Source organism: Leptonotus elevatus, chromosome 9 (genome assembly GCF_054856555.1).
Source record: "Leptonotus elevatus isolate MCC_2025b chromosome 9, RoL_Lele_1.0, whole genome shotgun sequence".
In the NCBI taxonomy this organism is placed as follows: domain Eukaryota; kingdom Metazoa; phylum Chordata; class Actinopteri; order Syngnathiformes; family Syngnathidae; genus Leptonotus; species Leptonotus elevatus.
In genome coordinates, this window is record NC_141247.1 from 7,467,482 (window position 1) to 7,473,481 (window position 6,000).

Genomic DNA, 6,000 nt, shown 5'->3' on the forward strand with positions numbered 1-6,000 from the left:
GAAGTCAATTTGGGCAATGTTTCATATACTTGAAAAAACATCTCAGTTCACGATGGATCAAGACTAAAACTGAAATTAAGCTCAACAACAAAAAACAAACAATTCGAGAAATTAATGAACCTGATTGTACTTTATGTTTGTATACAAGGCCTCCAACAGAGAAACATTAGGCACCATTTTGGTGCTATTCATCTTTTCCATGAGTTAATAATTCATGATAATCAAAGCCATGAATATTACTGGCGATATACACATGAGGCTATTTACCACTCAGCAGTGAATAAATGAACTCGTTTAAAGGAGGCAATGTACAACCTACAATCACTGTTTAATGTTGCAAGTAAGCAACAAGCAAGTAGTTTGCCCAAGTAAATCACTCCATAATCATGTAGCAAAGTCACACATAAATTAGTCACGTTGTTAATAAATTATGCACTGCATTGCAACATTTGATGATTGGTTTGTTCTTTAATTGTTTAAAAAAAAAAAAAAGGTAAACATACTTTCAGTTCAATTTGAAACTGACTTTCTTTTTCAAGGTTAATTTTTAAACAACCAAGACTTAAAGTGCAAGTTTGTTTTGGACGGAAGCCTTCCTTCCTCGATCATTTGTATTAAAACTGAAGGTGAATTCCTGGTCTCTCTGTCAAGGCTTTTTGGAACACACTCAATTTTGTCCTTTGTATCAACAAGACAAATATAATGGATTTTGACTTAATTGTTTTGACAACAATGCCAAGATTTGCAGGCCGGGGTGAAGGACAATTTACGTGGCAATAAATCTGTGAAGAAACAAGCATTGATTTTCTTTCTTCTAAAATTGTCCACTGACTTGATTAATAAAAATTTCACAGTGAGGAATGCGCCCCTGCAGGTGGACATTGGCTTTCTTTGTGTGTGTGCGTGTATTGGGGGATGATAGCATAGCAGTGTTAGCGTGAATTTCTGCCAAACACAAATGTATTACTGCTTCTACACTCCAAAACAAAAGACTACGCCTTGAATAACCCAATCTTTGTATTATGTTCAGGGAGCAATTAAATGGAAAAACTCACAATATGTCACAATCCACAAGAGACAAATTAAGCACTAAGAAATGACCGCAGCCTCGTTCTGACAGCTTTTCCGTCTCAGCCCTCGAGCTAGCCGCGCTCCTTTAGCGCTCCTCTTCGCATGCTAAAGGACGCACACACCACAGTCCTCTTGACAAATTAATCTCATATTTTAAAGAAAGGTGGAGTGGCTTGACCAGTAAGCCTCTTGAGGATCTGATCCTCCTGTCTTTAGACCAGAGAAGCAGGCTGTCCAAGGTACAGCAGTGTGAAGGAAGATTACAATTGCATTTTCTCAACACAATTCTCATATAACGCTTCGCCTTTTGTTAAAGCACATATAGTTCCTGCCTTTTGCCCACAGCCCAATAGAGGAACACAAGAGGGAATAAAGAGCTGGAGATGTCAGTTGAGACAAAGCCAAATACTTAAAAGAAGATTGCCTCCGGCATACATGCTACAACTCAGCCCGTGCGTGTGTGTGAGTGTGTGTATGCGTCTGATCGCGCATGAGTGTGAATTTGTCTGCAACAACACTAAGTGACGGTGAATTTTGTTTTGATACTTTTTTGGGGGGTTTTGTCTTTTTACTTCTACTTTTAGTTTCAGCATAAAAATAACCTTGTTGTATTGTCATGCTTTACTGTATGAAAGAGCATGGTCCAAAAATACAGATGCAAGCACAAGTAAGTTCACATATACTGTAAATCCAATAACATACATTTCTCAATAAAATATAATGATTTTAAAATATTGTCAAAAAATGAGTGCTGTCAAAGTTAAAGCCTTAACTAATGATTTAGTCACCAAAAAATGATCGCATTAATCATGTATTAACGCAGAATAATGACACTAAATTTTGACAACAGAGGATCCTTTAGCTGACAGCGGATGTTTACGTTAAAGGTGGCACAATAAACATAACTACATGTTATGCATATTAAAATAAAGCATTAAATAAATGATTGTATATGACATTCAAAATATTTGTTCATGTCAAAATACTATAGGTCCTTTTTTTCTCCATTTTTAATTATGCAAGTAATTAACTGATTAGAAAAAGAGGAGGATGAGCGTGTGCAGTGGATCAAAAAATGTTGAGATGTCCCCATAACACTAAATGTTGAAAGAATTAACACATAACAGGTGCTCTTCAAATTTTGCTGGCAAAAAAATGTTAATAAAAAAGTATTTTTAATTAAGCGATTAATCGTGATTAATCCAAATTCTAAAATGTGATTAATCTGATTAAAAATGTAATCATTTTACAGCTCTACAAAAAAAATAGAATCATGGGCAGAATGCAATGTTATGTTTTGCTGTATCGTATGCACATAAACAGAGAACAGTACTACTTGACAACACATCACGATTAATTACATTTTATAAATTGCATGGGGATCTAACCTGATGCCAAGTTGGAAGAAATTTAAACTTTTAGGTTATGAACCCCCCAAAACATTTTAAAGGGTGCCATTTTTGGGTTGTCTTAGAATTCTTATTGATGACAGAGCAACAATACATTTCACTTTTCACAATGTTTTAAGTTGTATAATGTTAAAGTGTGTGCTTATGCATCAAAGTCTAATGATCTTGTCATGTCATTTCTGGCAAGGATTCTGTTACTTTAAAATGATCACCAGAGTGACAAACATTTTAGCTTTCTGAGCAATTACATTCTTATCATATATGACGGACATGCTGAGAGAGAAGTGGGTGGTAAGATGTCACACTGGGCTTCAAATTGCTTCTTAGTGCAGCGGTGAGTGTAGTGCTCTGAGCAGTACTATGTGTGTTATGTTATGAGCATCCCCTGTGCCTCTCACATTGTCCTCTCACTAATTCATGACCTCAAATTTATTAAGGAAAAGTCGTTTGGCAGCAACATTGTGGGGCAGAGAGAAACGTCTGAGCAATTCCACAGGAGAGAAGAGCATTACAGTGCCATGGGCAACAGCATTCCTGGAATGAACATTTATTAATAATGCAGGATTGGATAACAAAAAAGAACACCCCCCAGCACCCCCTTCCTGTTTGGTAAAGTGCCGCGCGACACAAAGACAATGCAGTTTCACTCAAATCGCAGGCGCGGAAAGTACCCCAAACGTAATGACTTCTACTTGTACTCCACATGGGACAAAGAGATATGTTGACAGGTCAAACTTAAAAGTTGCACTGCAGTTGTTGCTCTACAATTACGATAGGACTCTTAACACATGGAAATGAGCTTGCATGCTTCTTCACATTTGCACAGCGCCATATGTGTGAGCCCTCTTGCAACAGGAGTGAAAATTAAAAAATGAGAGCGCAACAGCTGAACGAGATCATTAGTATCGCCGCACTGCTGGCCTCAAACGGCTGCCGAGGAGTCAACTGGCTCAAGTTATGATTGAAAGTCAAATGCCGACTGTTGGATGGATTGATTAGCCATGTTGGATAACTGACAGAAATGCCAATGCCTTATCGGTGGTATGGGCAGAGTGTGTAATTGGTCGTGTGACATTTCAATTCAAAGACCCGCCATAATGGGTGTGGCATTTAAGACATGCTCTTAATCACCGGTAATAGGGCCTAAACTAAAAAGCATCCATATGTAGATAACACACATTATGACTCTGTGGGTGTATATTTATGTATGTGTGTGTGTGTGTGTGTGTGTGTGCGCACGTGTGAGTTCCAGGTTGTCTGTGGGAGTGTGTGAGAAAGGGTTTGCAGCTTGTATATGTGTGTATAGTCGCTAACCCCCATGCACAGATGCTCTGTTAATAAAATAAATAAATAAAATAGAGCCAAGACAGACGGTCTTATTTCACTATCAATAAGGCCCGCGATGAAAAAAAAGAATAAAGCACTGTGCTTGACTCACCATGAACCGCTTCAGGTAGGACAGTGTCACACACATCGCATTTATATTTGACTGAGTGGAACAGACTGTAATATTATCTGAAATGCAGTAATTTTACTATTTTCTGCCTAAATTGTAATGGTTGCTACAAGAATAATACTTTGTGATAAATTAAAGTTTCTGATTAATTGCATTTGCATTTACAAATGAAAACTATTTAGTGGTTTTTAGTGCATTGTTGAATAAAGCACGATTAACAAATCCACATTAAAGTTGTTTTTTACGTGCCAATTATTAAGATATATATGTGCTCATTTATTTATATTTGCACAAACTGTCTTCAGTGGTTTACTGGAAGAAATTTTAGTGTGAAGAAAAGAGACGGTATAATTTAAATCTATCCGAGCATATCCATAGTGGTGCGAATTATGGCAGCTTCATAGTAATTATGATTTATCTAACTGTATTTTTGCTGCCCTTAATTATTCACCCTCATTCATTTTAAAGTCATCCAATAGGGAAAAATAAATATGAAGCTCAATAATGAAATCTAGCGTGGGTTTGGCACAGACTTCTCTATTCAGAATGTTACTATTTTACAGGCGCCTTATAAAGATTAACTCTATTTTGCCTTCTGGACCTCCATCTAGCAATGTCCTTTCGTCACAATATTACACTTCTGCGTTGTATAAAATCGGTCAAATATGTGCTTTTTTTCCCAAGCTGGAACAGATAGTGAGCTCTAAACCCTGTGGACCTCATGTGGCCCTGTTGGCATCATTAGGCTACCTTGGTGCTGATGCTGATGGAGTGGCTCCAACTCAAGGCTGCTTATGTGACACTTCGCAAGCATGAAGCAGACCAATTGTCACCATGTGTGGCGTTTCTCTCAATAGCCGTGCTTCTTGTGTGTACAAAATATGCACCGAAAGCTGCTCGGAGCATTAGCACGCGCCCATGTAGCTGTCCGCTGTCCCTTCCACGTACTGCACACTAACAGCACGCAGACTATGAACAGCTGATGATCATTTCCTGTGAACTCACGTTGTCCCAGCAGCCGAGCCGCCTCCAGCCAAGCAACAGTGCTGACAACCGGTCACACGCCATGCGTGAGAGTCCACTAAAGGCCAGAACTGGACGCTTACCTTCCCGACGTGTAGCAGCCATTCCTTTTCGGTCCAAATCCACGCTTAAGATCCAAATGCAGAGCAATCCCCCAGCAGAATCGGAACCCCGTGACGTTGCGCCTCTGCGAAACGTGACCGAGACACCTCGGAGTCTGCCGGTGTGACTTCGATGTTGATGCTGCTCAGACGAGATCTCCGCAGAGAGGAAGGGAGTGTGTTGTTATGAAGTATGCGAGTGCCAGGCAGAGCAGCGCGGCGACAGGAGGGAGCCCGGCAAACTGCGATTAGCTGCACTTGAACCCGACGAGACTCGCTGGTGTTGCTGATGCTGCCGAGGCTCCTTGCCGCTATAACAGCATCCGTGGATCATACCACCGCACCGCGAATAAGGGGGTGTGGCACCGACCGCTTTACTCTTTAGCATGATGCCATATTGTGTCCTGTTACGGCCAGAAATAAAGCCCAGCGTTGCACTTATGGAGCACGGTGGCTTGTCACAGGGGTGATACCCCCAAATATGCTGTTTATATATTTTCTTGACACATTTTTGACCCATAAAAGGATACAAATTTCACTCGCCAACAAGTCTAATAATTAGCCCTATGGGGTATATTAGTGTCAATTATAGAGAAATGGGCTCCCCTGTATCTGACAGAGCAAGACAGTACCTCATTAGTTAGCGTATTTATGACCATGCTGCAGCACAGCCACATTTTTCAGTGATCAAAAGTATTTTCCACATAGCAAAATGTCATCGGGTTTGATATTATAGCAGTTTTTCAAAGTTAATAAATTGAACTTGACACAGCTGAGAGCCCCATAAGATGTGTTTTCCTTCGCTAAATTAAGTGCTTAATGACTTCGACCTATGTGCTCCATATGTGACGCTTCCATGTGGGTATTTAACGCTAAAGGTGGCTTCTACAAACGACTTGTGAATGGCAGGTGTCCTAATGATGCAGTTTATTATTTCCCC

At 39.8% G+C, this 6,000-nt stretch overlaps 1 protein-coding gene across 3 annotated transcripts in view; it reads right to left on the reverse strand.

Moving 5' to 3' along the window:
• The window catches only part of tenm1 (teneurin transmembrane protein 1), a 242,043-nt gene extending 236,642 nt beyond the window's left edge, over positions 1–5,401 (reverse strand). For all 3 annotated transcript variants that reach the window (XM_086085243.1, XM_086085242.1, XM_086085241.1), the window contains exon 1: positions 5,043–5,401. The gene's annotated coding sequence lies outside the window, so the exon portion shown is untranslated. The remainder of the gene's footprint in view (positions 1–5,042) is intronic.
• Between the last annotated feature and the right edge of the window lie 599 nt (positions 5,402–6,000).